Here is a 16,894-nt window from a genome sequence, read left to right as displayed (position 1 = left end):
CAGAGCCTATTATCACAAGCGCAGCCAGCGTTCCATTGCCACATTCCATCTACTGCAGGCAGGATACCTGGCTGGCTGAATGTCACTGAGAAGCTCACAGAGACCGCCATAAGCAACAGTTTAACAGAATGCCACAGACTAATCAACCAAACTTTTTGGGTTGGGTTCTCTTTTATAGTCTGCAGGCATTAAATGAATGAAGTCAGTGTTCCAGCAGAGGGGACAACGTTTCAGAAAAGGCATTGTAGCAAGCCAAAAAAGAAATTTTAAGCGCAGCAGAGTAACCAGCGCACATACCTGTTAGCTCAGGTGAGTTTAAAAGGCTGCTGCTGATAACAAGGGCATTTGCTAAATAGATGGTGTGTGTGCAACAATATACTGAAAGGTCAATTATATTGTGCAGCTTATCTCACCACCTGTAGTTATTTAGGTGAAAGCTCCAAAATGCTTGCCTAATATGTCTGTTTATCCTAAAGGAAGTAAAGAGGGAGAGCTAGATAGATAGCATTGCATTACATTACATGGCAATGCAATGCACAGTTGCTGAAGTTGAACCAAAATGAGCTTGTCATCTGGCTTCTGCAACTTTGAACATGAAAAATCCAATGAGGAGAAGAAAAGCAAAGCCGAAGAGTCCATCCCAAAATCCGACAAACAAGCAAAATGAACAAAAAACATTGAATTCAATTCTTTCTGATTTTAGAAACTGCATTAAAGAAGGGGTGCACCGGTCCTGGAGATACTGCAATACCAGGTCAATGCGTGGAGTGGACAGAGCAAGCTCTTTTTCCATCTCCCTGTTCTAAAAATCCATTTAATATATGGTCCCCAGATAGGGGACGTATCAGATATTAAACTGATAAGAACAGATACTACACTTGATCTTAGCCAAAAGGCCGAGAAGCGATAACCAGAATTGGTTTCCAACTACGGTGCCACCCAAGGATCCTGAAAGGTCCATTTGTGGAGATGGGCTCCTGGACTCCCGTTAAGAAGACATGTTGTCAACCTCTAGATCCCTTACATGCCTGCACTTTTCGGCTTGCTGCTGCTGCAATCCACGCGTTTTAGATCTGCATAACTCCACCTCTTTAAACACAGCACCCTCACCCCCTGATGTTCCCACCCGCCTCAACACCGTTGGAAGGGAGGAGAACCAATTAAGGCGGGGGGGTGGAACGAGCAGCTGTCTACCCTTAGCAGAAGGGCTGCTGATTACTTACCTTTCCTGCTGCTGCTGGCTGTCCAGCAGCAGACTGAAGGTGGCTGCTGCTGTGCGCAGGTATATAAAGGCTCAGAGCCTATTATCACATGCGCAGCCAGCGTTCCATTGCCACATTCCATCTACTGCAGGCAGGATACCTGGCTGGCTGAATGTCACTGAGAAGCTCACAGAGACCGCCATAAGCAACAGTTTAACAGAATGCCACAGACTAATCAACCAAACTTTTTGGGTTGGGTTCTCTTTTATAGTCTGCAGGCATTAAATGAAAGAAGTCAGTGTTCCAGCAGAGGGAGACAACGTTTCAGAAAAGGCATTGAAGCAAACCAAAAAAGAAATTTTAAGCGCAGCAGAGTAACCAGCGCACATACCTGTTAGCTCAGGTGAGTTTAAAAGGCTGCTGTTGATAACAAGGGCATTTGCTAAATAGATGGTGTGTGTGCAACAATATACTGAAAGGTCAATTATATTGTGCAGCTTATCTCACCACCTGTAGTTATTTAGGTGAAAGCTCCAAAATGCTTGCCTAATATGTCTGTTTATCCAAAAGGAAGTAAAGAGGGAGAGCTAGATAGATAGCATTGCATTACATTACATGGCAATGCAATGCACAGTTGCTGAAGTTGAACCAAAATGAGCTTGTCATCTGGCTTCTGCAACTTTGAACATGAAAAATCCAATGAGGAGAAGAAAAGCAAAGCCAAAGAGTCCATCCCAAAATCCGACAAACAAGCAAAATGAACAAAAAACATTGAATTCAATTCTTTCTGATTTTAGAAACTGCATTAAAGAAGGGGTGCACTGGTCCTGGAGATACTGCAATACCAGGTCAATGCGTGGAGTGGACAGAGCAAGCTCTTTTTCCATCTCCCTGTTCTAAAAATCCATTTAATATATGGTCCCCAGATAGGGGACGTATCAGATATTAAACTGATAAGAACAGATACTACACTTGATCTTAGCCAAAAGGCCGAGAAGCGATAACCAGAATTGGTTTCCAACTACGGTGCCACCCAAGGATCCTAAAAGGTCCATTTGTGGAGATGGGCTCCTGGACTCCCGTTAAGAAGACATGTTGTCAACCTCTAGATCCCTTACATGCCTGCACTTTTCGGCTTGCTGCTGCTGCAATCCACGCGTTTTAGATCTTCATAACTTCACCTCTTTAAACACAGCACCCTCACCCCCTGCTGTTCCCACCCGCCTCAACACCGTTGGAAGGGAGGAGAACCAATTAAGGCGGGGGGGTGGAACGAGCAGCTGTCTACCCTTAGCAGAAGGGCTGCTGATTACTTACCTTTCCTGCTGCTGCTGGCTGTCCAGCAGCAGACTGAAGGTGGCTGCTGCTGTGCGCAGGTACATAAAGGCTCAGAGCCCATTATCACACGCGCAGCCAGCGTTCCATTGCCACATTCCATCTACTGCAGGCAGGATACCTGGCTAGCTGAATGTCACTGAGAAGCTCACAGAGACCGCCATAAGCAACAGTTTAACAGAATGCCACAGACTAATCAACAAAACTTTTTGGGTTGGGTTCTCTTTTATAGTCTGCAGGCATTAAATGAAAGAAGTCAGTGTTCCAGCAGAGGGAGACAACGTTTCAGAAAAGGCATTGTAGAAAACCAAAAAAGAAATTTTAAGCGCAGCAGAGTAACCAGCGCACATACCTGTTAGCTCAGGTGAGTTTAAAAGGCTGCTGTTGATAACAAGGGCATTTGCTAAATAGATGGTGTGTGTGCAACAATATACTGAAAGGTCAATTATATTGTGCAGCTTATCTCACCACCTGTAGTTATTTAGGTGAAAGCTCCAAAATGCTTGCCTAATATGTCTGTTTATCCAAAAGGAAGTAAAGAGGGAGAGCTAGATAGATAGCATTGCATTACATTAGATGGCAATGCAATGCACAGTTGCTGAAGTTGAACCAAAATGAGCTTGTCATCTGGCTTCTGCAACTTTGAACATGAAAAATCCAATGAGGAGAAGAAAAGCAAAGCCAAAGAGTCCATCCCAAAATCCGACAAACAAGCAAAATGAACAAAAAACATTGAATTCAATTCTTTCTGATTTTAGAAACTGCATTAAAGAAGGGGTGCACCGGTCCTGGAGATACTGCAATACCAGGTCAATGCGTGGAGTGGACAGAGCAAGCTCTTTTTCCATCTCCCTGTTCTAAAAATCCATTTATTATATGGTCCCCAGATAGGGGACGTATCAGATATTAAACTGATAAGAACAGATTTTTTTTTTTAATTTGGCTATCCCCTGCAGAGGGATAAAACCGTTTATTAAAACTTTAACAAATTACAAGCATAATTACACAAATACCAAACGTTAAAAGACAAATGAAATTTACAAAACAAAAAAATACAAAGATTTTAAATAATTAGGTTCCATTGGTCAACAAGCCATTTTTTGGAAATATGTACATTCTTCTTTTTGTCAATTAAATAATAAGTATACATTTCACATAAACATAAACTTAAAACATCATTCACTGATAAAACAAATTGTTTAAAAATAGCAATGTTGCGCGCTTTCCAGAGAGATGACTTGGCGCAGTTCACTGTCTTCCAAGCCATTGTGTACTGGTCCATTGTGGGGCATTCCATAAGTCCGTATAGCACAGTTTTATATGTAAAGTCCTTGAGGTCTGCCACCCTTTCCAGTAGGGGGAGCAGTCTTCTCCAGAAATCCTTTGCAAAATTACATGTCCATAATAGATGTTCCACCGTTTCCTCTTCTTGGCATCCGGCTCTTGGGCAGATGGCAGACCTCACAAATCCTCTTCTGTATTGGAATGCCCGGCAAGGAAGACAGCGGTGCATGCAACTCCAAGCCAGATCTCTCTGTTCATTAAAAAGATAAAAAACGTTAATCATTTTCCAGATAGACATAGATTTGTCATCATCATATCTGTCAACATTACATATTTCCTCACTTTTACGTATTTCTTTAATTAGTTTCTTACTATTTCTTAATTCCTCTATTTTCTTAGTCCCTAGATTAAAATCGGACACTATTTTCCTTAAAATCTCATAATGCGTCGACAAATTAAAAGCATGGGGCACAGATATATTAACTTCATACCATCCAAACTTTCTCATAAAAAATCCTGTATTAAAATGCATAAAAAAGGACCAATAGTGATTCTTAAAAAGGGCATTAAAACAGTAAACGAACAGATGGATTAAAAGAAACCTATTAAAATCTGGAAAATCTTTACCACCTTTTACTTTTGATTTCATCACGATTTCTCTTTTCAGCTTTTCCATTTTTGAGTTCCAAAAGAAGGTAAAACAGGTTTTGGTTATCTTTTTTAAAACATTAACAGGCGGGGGGAAAACCATGCTAAGATACAATAAAAGAGGTAAAATCACCATCTTTAAAACCAATACTTTACCCTCCATTGTAAGTCTCCTCATGTTCCACATACATATTTTCGTATTTACTTTCTGTGTAACTGTTTCCCAACTATTATAACCATCATTATTTTCAGTGAATGATATGCCTAAAATGGAAATGGATTCGGAGACATTAATTGGTACATCACGTAAAATCATCCCCCCAACACTTAAAATGTTACACTTATTAAAATTGATTTTAAAACCAGAAGCTAGGCAAAAGGATTGCACTTGATGGAGAGTGGCCGTAAGTGATGGTGCATCTGTACACAAGACCGCCACGTCATCCATGTAGCCTACAACCTTGGCCTCCAAACCACCGCTTCCAGGCAGAGGGACACCGCATATCTGTTTATTTTGGCGTATTGCACATAACATTGGTTCCAGTGCACAGATAAACAGTAGGGGGGACAGAGGGCATCCCTGTTTCACCCCTGACCGTAAAAATACCTCTTGTGTCTTAAAACCATTCACTAAAATCTTACTTGTACAATCCTTGTAAAATGCTTTAAGCGATAGTAAAAACCCTTCTGGTATGCCCATTTTCTCTAAAACTTTAAAAAGATAAAAGTGTGAGACACGGTCAAATGCTTTTTCAAAATCAATAGATAAAATCGCCATTTTCCCCTTTCTGTCTTTCACATCCTCAATACAGTCTTTCACTAAATTCAGATTGTCCCATATACTGCGCCCCGGCACCCCACACACTTGATTAGAATGAATAACTTTGCTGATGACTTCTTTTAGACGATTTGCACAAATTTTAGCCATTATTTTATAGTCACAATTTAAAAGTGTTATTGGTCTCCAGTTTTCTAATTTTGATTTATCACCTTTTTTGTATAGGAGGGAGACTTCACCTTTCTTCCAGGAATTTAATAAAACCTTATTATTAAAAACCTCAGTAAACAAATAAAACAAATCATCTTTTAAAATATCATAAAAACATACATAAAATTCTATTGGGATGCCATCAGGACCAGGGACCTTTCCAGTTTTAAAACTTTTAATAGTTTTTAACACTTCTTGTTCCGTTAAAACTTGGGATAAAAACTCTTGGGATGCGGGATCTAAAACAGCTGTTAGTCCTTGCAGCGAATCATCCGTTAATTTATTATCTATATTTTTTCCATTAAAAAGATTAGGAAAAAAAACCTCAACTTTACCCAGCATATTTTTTATATTATTCTCACCATCTATATGGTCAATTATCACTTTTTCTTTTTTATTTTTCCTAAAAAAATATCTGGAACACTTTTCATTTTCTTCTATATGTTGTACTCTAAAACGAAAAATTATCTCTTTTCCTTTTTGTTCTAGCCATTTTGAAATCTCTTCTTTTAAGTTTGAAATATCAAGTTGTACATCTATCCCATTGTCTCTGAGCTTAAATAATGTTTGTAGGCGGGTATTTAAAATTCTATATTCTTCATATTTTTCTTTGGCTCTACATATACTCTTTTTAATAAAAAAGTCTTTTATTTTTACTTTCATTCTATCCCACCATACACTCATAGTCTCATTTGTTTTTTTTCCTTTTCTACATTTCCTATAAAACTCAATAAAATCTGATAAAATCTGCGGGTCGGTTAAAAGGGATACGTTCATTTTCCAGCTTTTCTTACCACATTTTTTGTTGTCATTTACTTTTATGGTAAAGGATAAAAGTTTATGGTCTGAAAATATATTAGTTAAAACTTCACATTTGGCAGGTATTGTTTTATCTGAACCAAAAATAAAATCAATCCTAGAGCTACAATTAGCATTGCTCCAAGTGAAACCGGCGTCCTCTGGGCTGTCACTATGACACTCTTTATATATGTCTATCAATTTAGCATCTTTGACTATATCATGTAGCATACCTGAGGTTTTATCGTAGTTCCTGCTTACAGAGCTGGAGCGCCGGTTTTCACCTTTTAAAACACAATTAAAATCCCCTGCTAAGATAAAAGGTTCAGAGTTATTAATAAATAATGGTAAAAGATCAAGCATTTCGGCTCTTTCATTTTTCTCTGGGGATCCATAAAAATTTAAAAACTGCCATCTAATACCATCAATAAAAGCTTTCACTAATAAAATACGACCTGGTAAAATTTCCTGAATAAAATCAATTAAAACGTTCCCTTTAAAAAGTATGGCTACACCCGCTGATCCTGCAGCATTTGATCCGGACCAGACAGATGGCCCACACTTCCACTCATCTTTATATTTTTGATATGACATTTCATGTGGGATATTACATTCTTGCAGAAAAAATACAGATGCAGTAAAACACGTAAAAAAATTAAAAAGAGCAGTTCTCGTGTTAGATTTTATGCCTCTCACGTTGAGGGAAATACCTTTGAGTTCAGCCATCATTAGAAAATGTAGAAATTTTACTTAGGTAACTAAGAGCAACGGATTTACCTGTCCGATGAACCTGATCAGACCACTGGGCTTGCACCTCCCTCCTCATCTGATAGTATCGTCACGAGAGTCTCCGTGGAGGAGGAAAGATTACCACATTTATATAAACTCGACGCTACACTGGCATAGCTCGGAGGGCTGGCTGGCAGAACCCGCTGGGTCTCCATTGGCTGGCCATGCAGTTCCTCATCAGGTGGGTCCCCGAGGGGTTCCGCCGCCCCTGTTTGACCTGTAGAAGGTCGTCCTATAGGAGGAGATTGCGCACAAGGCAGAGCCTCTGACTCTTCAGAGGCAGCAAGATCCCGGTCCCCACCTGTAGCAGCGGAGACCGAAACCCCTGAGGGTCCAGCGTCCACGTCCCCTTCTGGAGAAGTGTCCATCTGTTCACCTCCTGCTGCCTCCTCCGAACCACCCTTTTTCTTTTTCTTAGGACCCACCTTTATCCACTCAGCGCCCTCAGCCCTAGGAGACCCAGACTGGGCATGGGCTTCTGTGTCGGCCTTTTGCCGGTCCCTTTTGACCTTACCAGCAGTGCCCTTCTGCTCCTTCTCAGCCCTCCTTTTGGACTCCCGCAGGTCCTGCAGCCAGGTTTTGGGATTTGGTATTTTACCTGTCATAGATTCTGGAGACACTTCACTATTTGGTACGCCCTTATTGTCTCCAGAGGCTCCAGGTTGTTGTTCCTCCTCCTGAGGGGTGGTCTGATCTTTTGGTCCTTGGTCGGACGTCTTGGACTTCCCCTTTTGCTCATCTTCCCGAAATCTGTGAGGGCAAGAAAAATAAAAGTGACCTGGAGTCTGGCAAAAACTGCATTTCTTTTCCTTAGGGCATTCTTTTGTCTCATGTTCTTCACTAGCACAATTTCTACATGATACATGACAGTTTTCTTTTGAATGACCATAGCGCCCACAATTTCTGCAATATACTGGCATCCCAGAAAAGAAGAAATCCCCATTTGTTTGCCCAATTTTGAAACGGGCAGGGGGGAGCCGTATACCACCTGGTGTATTTGGATCTCTTGTACACTTCACAAGGAATTTCCACTTAGATGTCCATATGTTATATTCGTTTAATATCTTCCCAATACATTTAACACTTTTAAAATAAATTGCTAGAAATGACATTACTTCTGGAGCAGAAACAAAGGGCGAAAATATTTTTACAATAACCAGTCTTACTTCATCCAGGACGTGCTCAACAATTTGTATCCCTTTCAAAACAGGACTATTTTCAACTTTTTTTAACTTTTCTAGTACATCTCTAAAAATACCTTCTCCGGTGAATGTGATGTCATAGTCACCTCTTCTGGGATAATCCTGGATGGAGAGAATTTCATTCCTTTGTACGCCAAGAAGGTTCCTGAGCACGTCCTGGACTACATACCCTAATTTCCTCATATCCGAGCCACCCGCCGTGAAGTGAACTCGGATAGAGTTTTTTAGCCTCGCATAAAGAGGCACGAGGTTAGGGTCAACCTCCATGGAAAAACGCAACAAGGTTGCAAGTTGCAGCCGCTTGCAATCTGCGCTCCCAGTGTTCTTGCAGCGAAAAACACCTGGAAGCTGGGGGATCGCAACTCGTTACCCTGGGACTAAGCCCTCTCCCTAATAGCAGCAAGCAGGTTAAGTCCACCAAAGTGGACGATCCTGCCAGGCCAAGGAGAGGGGTACCCGAGTGCCCTTCAACCACAATCTCCTGCAATAAAGCACTTGATCGTAGCCAAAAGGCCGAGAAGCGATAACCAGAATTGGTTTCGAACTACGGAGCCACCCAAGGATCCTGAAGAGTCCATTTGTGGAGATGAGCTCCTGGACTCCCGTTAAGAAGACATGTTGTCAACCTCTAGATCCCTTACATGCCTGCACTTTTCGGCTTGCTGCTGCTGAAATCCACGCGTTTTAGATCTGCATAACTCCACCTCTTTAAACACAGCACCCTCACCCCCTGCTGTTCCCACCCGCCTCAACACCGTTGGAAGGGAGGAGAACCAATTAAGGCGGGGGGTGGGGTGGAACGAGCAGCTGTCTACCCTTAGCAGGAGGGCTGCTGATTACTTACCTCTCCTGCTGCTGCTGGCTGTCCAGCAGCAGACTGAAGGTGGCTGCTGCTGTGCGCAGGTATATAAAGGCTCAGAGCCTATTATGACACGCGCAGCCAGCGTTCCATTGCCACATTCCATCTACTGCACGCAGGATACCTGGCTGGCTGAATGTCGCTGAGAAGCTCACAGAGACCGCCATAAGCAACAGTTTAACAGAATGCCACAGACTAATCAACCAAACTTTTTGGGTTGGGTTCTCTTTTATAGTCTGCAGGCATTAATTGAAAGAAGTCAGTGTTCCAGCAGAGGGAGACAACGTTTCAGAAAAGGCATTGTAGCAAACCAAAAAAGAAATTTTAAGCGCAGCAGAGTAACCAGCGCACATACCTGTTAGCTCAGGTGAGTTTAAAAGGCTGCTGTTGATAACAAGGGCATTTGCTAAATAGATGGTGTGTGTGCAACAATATACTGAAAGGTCAATTATATTGTGCAGCTTTTCTCACCACCTGTAGTTATTTAGGTGAAAGCTCCAAAATGCTTGCCTAATATGTCTGTTTATCCAAAAGGAAGTAAAGAGGGAGAGCTAGAAAGATAGCATTGCATTACATTACATGGCAATGCAATGCACAGTTGCTGAAGTTGAACCAAAATGAGCTTGTCATCTGGCTTCTGCAACTTTGAACATGAAAAATCCAATGAGGAGAAGAAAAGCAAAGCCAAAGAGTCCATCCCAAAATCCGACAAACAAGCAAAATGAACAAAAAACATTGAATTCAATACTTTCTGATTTTAGAAACTGCATTAAAGAAGGGGTGCACCGGTCCTGGAGATACTGCAATACCAGGTCAATGCGTGGAGTGGACAGAGCAAGCTCTTTTTCCATCTCCCTGTTCTAAAAATCCATTTAATATATGGTCCCCAGATAGGGGACGTATCAGATATTAAACTGATAAGAACAGATACTACACTTGATCTTAGCCAAAAGGCCGAGAAGCGATAACCAGAATTGGTTTCGAACTACGGAGCCACCCAAGGATCCTGAAGAGTCCATTTGTGGAGATGAGCTCCTGGACTCCCGTTAAGAAGACATGTTGTCAACCTCTAGATCCCTTACATGCCTGCACTTTTCGGCTTGCTGCTGCTGCAATCCACGCGTTTTAGATCTGCATAACTCCACCTCTTTAAACACAGCACCCTCACCCCCTGCTGTTCCCACCCGCCTCAACACCGTTGGAAGGGAGGAGAACCAATTAAGGCGGGGGGTGGGGTGGAACGAGCAGCTGTCTACCCTTAGCAGGAGGGCTGCTGATTACTTACCTCTCCTGCTGCTGCTGGCTGTCCAGCAGCAGACTGAAGGTGGCTGCTGCTGTGCGCAGGTATATAAAGGCTCAGAGCCTATTATGACACGCGCAGCCAGCGTTCCATTGCCACATTCCATCTACTGCAGGCAGGATACCTGGCTGGCTGAATGTCGCTGAGAAGCTCACAGAGACCGCCATAAGCAACAGTTTAACAGAATGCCACAGACTAATCAACCAAACTTTTTGGGTTGGGTTCTCTTTTATAGTCTGCAGGCATTAATTGAAAGAAGTCAGTGTTCCAGCAGAGGGAGACAACGTTTCAGAAAAGGCATTGTAGCAAACCAAAAAAGAAATTTTAAGCGCAGCAGAGTAACCAGCGCACATACCTGTTAGCTCAGGTGAGTTTAAAAGGCTGCTGTTGATAACAAGGGCATTTGCTAAATAGATGGTGTGTGTGCAACAATATACTGAAAGGTCAATTATATTGTGCAGCTTATCTCACCACCTGTAGTTATTTAGGTGAAAGCTCCAAAATGCTTGCCTAATATGTCTGTTTATCCAAAAGGAAGTAAAGAGGGAGAGCTAGAAAGATAGCATTGCATTACATTACATGGCAATGCAATGCACAGTTGCTGAAGTTGAACCAAAATGAGCTTGTCATCTGGCTTCTGCAACTTTGAACATGAAAAATCCAATGAGGAGAAGAAAAGCAAAGCCAAAGAGTCCATCCCAAAATCCGACAAACAAGCAAAATGAACAAAAAACATTGAATTCAATACTTTCTGATTTTAGAAACTGCATTAAAGAAGGGGTGCACCGGTCCTGGAGATACTGCAATACCAGGTCAATGCGTGGAGTGGACAGAGCAAGCTCTTTTTCCATCTCCCTGTTCTAAAAATCCATTTAATATATGGTCCCCAGATAGGGGATGTATCAGATATTAAACTGATAAGAACAGATACTACACTTGATCTTAGCCAAAAGGCCGAGAAGCGATAACCAGAATTGGTTTCGAACTACGGAGCCACCCAAGGATCCTGAAGAGTCCATTTGTGGAGATGAGCTCCTGGACTCCCGTTAAGAAGACATGTTGTCAACCTCTAGATCCCTTACGTGCCTGCACTTTTCGGCTTGCTGCTGCTGCAATCCACGCGTTTTAGATCTGCATAACTCCACCTCTTTAAACACAGCACCCTCACCCCCTGCTGTTCCCACCCGCCTCAACACCGTTGGAAGGGAGGAGAACCAATTAAGGCGGGGGGTGGGGTGGAACGAGCAGCTGTCTACCCTTAGCAGGAGGGCTGCTGATTACTTACCTCTCCTGCTGCTGCTGGCTGTCCAGCAGCAGACTGAAGGTGGCTGCTGCTGTGCGCAGGTATATAAAGGCTCAGAGCCTATTATGACACGCGCAGCCAGCGTTCCATTGCCACATTCCATCTACTGCAGGCAGGATACCTGGCTGGCTGAATGTCACTGAGAAGCTCACAGAGACCGCCATAAGCAACAGTTTAACAGAATGCCACAGACTAATCAACCAAACTTTTTGGGTTGGGTTCTCTTTTATAGTCTGCAGGCATTAAATGAAAGAAATCAGTGTTCCAGCAGAGGGAGACAACGTTTCAGAAAAGGCATTGTAGCAAACCAAAAAAGAAATTTTAAGCGCAGCAGAGTAACCAGCGCACATACCTGTTAGCTCAGGTGAGTTTAAAAGGCTGCTGTTGATAACAAGGGCATTTGCTAAATAGATGGTGTGTGTGCAACAATATACTGAAAGGTCAATTATATTGTGCAACTTATCTCACCACCTGTAGTTATTTAGGTGAAAGCTCCAAAATGCTTGCCTAATATGTCTGTTTATCCAAAAGGAAGTAAAGAGGGAGAGCTAGATAGATAGCATTGCATTACATTACATGGCAATGCAATGCACAGTTGCTGAAGTTGAACCAAAATGAGCTTGTCATCTGGCTTCTGCAACTTTGAACATGAAAAATCCAATGAGGAGAAGAAAAGCAAAGCCAAAGAGTCCATCCCAAAATCCGACAAACAAGCAAAATGAACAAAAAACATTGAATTCAATTCTTTCTGATTTTAGAAACTGCATTAAAGAAGGGGTGCACCGGTCCTGTAGATACTGCAATACCAGGTCAATGCGTGGAGTGGACAGAGCAAGCTCTTTTTCCATCTCCCTGTTCTAAAAATCCATTTAATATATGGTCCCCAGATAGGGGACGTATCAGATATTAAACTGATAAGAACAGATACTACACTTGATCTTAGCCAAAAGGCCGAGAAGCGATAACCAGAATTGGTTTCCAACTACGGTGCCACCCAAGGATCCTGAAAGGTCCATTTGTGGAGATAGGCTCCTGGACTCCCGTTAAGAAGACATGTTGTCAACCTTTAGATCCCTTACATGCCTGCACTTTTCGGCTTGCTGCTGCTGCAATCCACGCGTTTTAGATCTGCATAACTCCACCTCTTTAAACACAGCACCCTCACCCCCTGCTGTTCCCACCTGCCTCAACACCGTTGGAAGGGAGGAGAACCAATTAAGGCGGGGGGGTGGAACGAGCAGCTGTCTACCCTTAGCAGAAGGGCTGCTGATTACTTACCTTTCCTGCTGCTGCTGGCTGTCCAGCAGCAGACTGAAGGTGGCTGCTGCTGTGCGCAGGTATATAAAGGCTCAGAGCCTATTATCACACGCGCAGCCAGCGTTCCACTGCCACATTCCATCTACTGCAGGCAGGATACCTGGCTGGCTGAATGTCACTGAGAAGCTCACAGAGACCGCCATAAGCAACAGTTTAACAGAATGCCACAGACTAATCAACCAAACTTTTTGGGTTGGGTTCTCTTTTATAGTCTGCAGGCATTAAATGAAAGAAGTCAGTGTTCCAGCAGAGGGAGACAACGTTTCAGAAAAGGCATTGTAGAAAACCAAAAAAGAAATTTTAAGCGCAGCAGAGTAACCAGCGCACATACCTGTTAGCTCAGGTGAGTTTAAAAGGCTGCTGTTGATAACAAGGGCATTTGCTAAATAGATGGTGTGTGTGCAACAATATACTGAAAGGTCAATTATATTGTGCAGCTTATCTCACCACCTGTAGTTATTTAGGTGAAAGCTCCAAAATGCTTGCCTAATATGTCTGTTTATCCAAAAGGAAGTAAAGAGGGAGAGCTAGATAGATAGCATTGCATTACATTACATGGCAATGCAATGCACAGTTGCTGAAGTTGAACCAAAATGAGCTTGTCATCTGGCTTCTGCAACTTTGAACATGAAAAATCCAATGAGGAGAAGAAAAGCAAAGCCAAAGAGTCCATCCCAAAATCCGACAAACAAGCAAAATGAACAAAAAACATTGAATTCAATTCTTTCTGATTTTAGAAACTGCATTAAAGAAGGGGTGCACCGGTCCTGGAGATACTGCAATACCAGGTCAATGCGTGGAGTGGACAGAGCAAGCTCTTTTTCCATCTCCCTGTTCTAAAAATCCATTTATTATATGGTCCCCAGATAGGGGACGTATCAGATATTAAACTGATAAGAACAGATTTTTTTTTTTAATTTGGCTATCCCCTGCAGAGGGATAAAACCGTTTATTAAAACTTTAACAAATTACAAGCATAATTACACAAATACCAAACGTTAAAAGACAAATGAAATTTACAAAGCAAAAAAATACAAAGATTTTAAATAATTAGGTTCCATTGGTCAACAAGCCATTTTTTGGAAATATGTACATTCTTCTTTTTGTCAATTAAATAATAAGTATACATTTCACATAAACATAAACTTAAAACATCATTCACTGATAAAACATCTTGTTTAAAAATAGCAATGTTGCGCGCTTTCCAGAGAGATGACTTGGCGCAGTTCACTGTCTTCCAAGCCATTGTGTACTGGTCCATTGTGGGGCATTCCATAAGTCCGTATAGCACAGTTTTATATGTAAAGTCCTTGAGGTCTGCCACCCTTTCCAGTAGGGGGAGCAGTCTTCTCCAGAAATCCTTTGCAAAATTACATGTCCATAATAGATGTTCCACCGTTTCCTCGTCTTGGCATCCGGCTCTTGGGCAGATGGCAGACCTCACAAATCCTCTTCTGTATTGGAATGCCCGGCAAGGAAGACAGCGGTGCATGCAACTCCAAGCCAGATCTCTCTGTTCATTAAAAAGATAAAAAACGTTAATCATTTTCCAGATAGACATAGATTTGTCATCATCATATCTGTCAACATTACATATTTCCTCACTTTTACGTATTTCTTTAATTAGTTTCTTACTATTTCTTAATTCCTCTATTTTCTTAGTCCCTAAATTAAAATCGGACACTATTTTCCTTAAAATCTCATAATGCGTCGACAAATTAAAAGCATGGGGCACAGATATATTAACTTCATACCATCCAAACTTTCTCATAAAAAATCCTGTATTAAAACGCATAAAAAAGGACCAATAGTGATTCTTAAAAAGGGCATTAAAACAGTAAACGAACAGATGGATTAAAAGAAACCTATTAAAATCTGGAAAATCTTTACCACCTTTTACTTTTGATTTCATCACGATTTCTCTTTTCAGCTTTTCCATTTTTGAGTTCCAAAAGAAGGTAAAACAGGTTTTGGTTATCTTTTTTAAAACATTAACAGGCGGGGGGAAAACCATGCTAAGATACAATAAAAGAGGTAAAATCACCATCTTTAAAACCAATACTTTACCCTCCATTGTAAGTCTCCTCATGTTCCACATACATATTTTCGTATTTACTTTCTGTGTAACTGTTTCCCAACTATTATAACCATCATTATTTTCAGTGAATGATATACCTAAAATGGAAATGGATTCAGAGACATTAATTGGTACATCACGTAAAATCATCCCCCCAACACTTAAAATGTTACACTTATTAAAATTGATTTTAAAACCAGAAGCTAGGCAAAAGGATTGCACTTGATGGAGAGTGGCCGTAAGTGATGGTGCATCTGTACACAAGACCGCCACGTCATCCATGTAGCCTACAACCTTGGCCTCCAAACCACCGCTTCCAGGCAGAGGGACACCGCATATCTGTTTATTTTGGCGTATTGCACATAACATTGGTTCCAGTGCACAGATAAACAGTAGGGGGGACAGAGGGCATCCCTGTTTCACCCCTGACCGTAAAAATACCTCTTGTGTCTTAAAACCATTCACTAAAATCTTACTTGTACAATCCTTGTAAAATGCTTTAAGCGATAGTAAAAACCCTTCTGGTATGCCCATTTTCTCTAAAACTTTAAAAAGATAAAAGTGTGAGACACGGTCAAATGCTTTTTCAAAATCAATAGATAAAATCGCCATTTTCCCCTTTCTGTCTTTCACATCCTTAATACAGTCTTTCACTAAATTCAGATTGTCCCATATACTGCGCCCCGGCACCCCACACACTTGATTAGAATGAATAACTTTGCTGATGACTTCTTTTAGACGATTTGCACAAATTTTAGCCATTATTTTATAGTCACAATTTAAAAGTGTTATTGGTCTCCAGTTTTCTAATTTTGATTTATCACCTTTTTTGTATAGGAGGGAGACTTCACCTTTCTTCCAGGAATTTAATAAAACCTTATTATTAAAAACCTCAGTAAACAAATAAAACAAATCATCTTTTAAAATATCATAAAAACATACATAAAATTCTATTGGGATGCCATCAGGACCAGGGACCTTTCCAGTTTTAAAACTTTTAATAGTTTTTAACACTTCTTGTTCCGTTAAAACTTGGGATAAAAACTCTTGGGATGCGGGATCTAAAACAGCTGTTAGTCCTTGCAGCGAATCATCCATTAATTTATTATCTATATTTTTTCCATTAAAAAGATTAGAAAAAAAAAACTCAACTTTACCCAGCATATTTTTTATATTATTCTCACCATCTATATGGTCAATTATCACTTTTTCTTTTTTATTTTTCCTAAAAAAATATCTGGAACACTTTTCATTTTCTTCTATATGTTGTACTCTAGAACGAAAAATTATCTCTTTTCCTTTTTGTTCTAGCCATTTTGAAATCTCTTCTTTTAAGTTTGAAATATCAAGTTGTACATCTATCCCATTGTCTCTGAGCTTAAATAATGTTTGTAGGCGGGTATTTAAAATTCTATATTCTTCATATTTTTCTTTGGCTCTACATATACTCTTTTTAATAAAAAAGTCTTTTATTTTTACTTTCATTCTATCCCACCATACACTCATAGTCTCATTTGTTTTTTTCCCTTTTCTACATTTCCTATAAAACTCAATAAAATCTGATAAAATCTGCGGGTCGGTTAAAAGGGATACGTTCATTTTCCAGCTTTTCTTACCACATTTTTTGTTGTCATTTACTTTTATGGTAAAGGATAAAAGTTTATGGTCTGAAAATATATTAGTTAAAACTTCACATTTGGCAGGTATTGTTTTATCTGAACCAAAAATAAAATCAATCCTAGAGCTACAATTAGCATTGCTCCAAGTGAAACCGGCGTCCTCTGGGCTGTCA

General features: G+C 40.8%; 7 non-coding genes across 7 annotated transcripts; all 7 read right to left on the bottom strand.

The window, feature by feature from the left end:
• Positions 1–717: 717 nt before the first annotated feature.
• On the bottom strand, positions 718–908 carry LOC141274507 (U2 spliceosomal RNA). The gene has a single exon (XR_012322781.1). It is a non-coding gene; the product is annotated as a U2 spliceosomal RNA (small nuclear RNA).
• Positions 909–2,013: 1,105 nt separating this feature from the next.
• LOC141148953 (U2 spliceosomal RNA) lies at positions 2,014–2,204 on the bottom strand. Its single transcript, XR_012245270.1, has one exon. It is a non-coding gene; the product is annotated as a U2 spliceosomal RNA (small nuclear RNA).
• Positions 2,205–3,309: 1,105 nt separating this feature from the next.
• Positions 3,310–3,499, bottom strand: LOC141150612 (U2 spliceosomal RNA). Its single transcript, XR_012246765.1, has one exon. It is a non-coding gene; the product is annotated as a U2 spliceosomal RNA (small nuclear RNA).
• Positions 3,500–9,880: 6,381 nt separating this feature from the next.
• LOC141274506 (U2 spliceosomal RNA) lies at positions 9,881–10,071 on the bottom strand. The gene has a single exon (XR_012322780.1). It is a non-coding gene; the product is annotated as a U2 spliceosomal RNA (small nuclear RNA).
• A 1,109-nt stretch (positions 10,072–11,180) lies between these two features.
• Positions 11,181–11,371, bottom strand: LOC141149685 (U2 spliceosomal RNA). The gene has a single exon (XR_012245975.1). It is a non-coding gene; the product is annotated as a U2 spliceosomal RNA (small nuclear RNA).
• A 1,109-nt stretch (positions 11,372–12,480) lies between these two features.
• On the bottom strand, positions 12,481–12,671 carry LOC141149879 (U2 spliceosomal RNA). The gene has a single exon (XR_012246160.1). It is a non-coding gene; the product is annotated as a U2 spliceosomal RNA (small nuclear RNA).
• A 1,105-nt stretch (positions 12,672–13,776) lies between these two features.
• On the bottom strand, positions 13,777–13,966 carry LOC141150611 (U2 spliceosomal RNA). The gene has a single exon (XR_012246764.1). It is a non-coding gene; the product is annotated as a U2 spliceosomal RNA (small nuclear RNA).
• Positions 13,967–16,894: the final 2,928 nt, after the last annotated feature.

Source organism: Phyllobates terribilis, unplaced genomic scaffold (assembly GCF_046119375.1).
Source record: "Phyllobates terribilis strain yellow unplaced genomic scaffold, ASM4611937v1 Scaffold_5__5_contigs__length_657084704, whole genome shotgun sequence".
Classification (NCBI taxonomy): domain Eukaryota; kingdom Metazoa; phylum Chordata; class Amphibia; order Anura; family Dendrobatidae; genus Phyllobates; species Phyllobates terribilis.
This window is presented reverse-complemented; position numbering and strand designations above follow the sequence as displayed.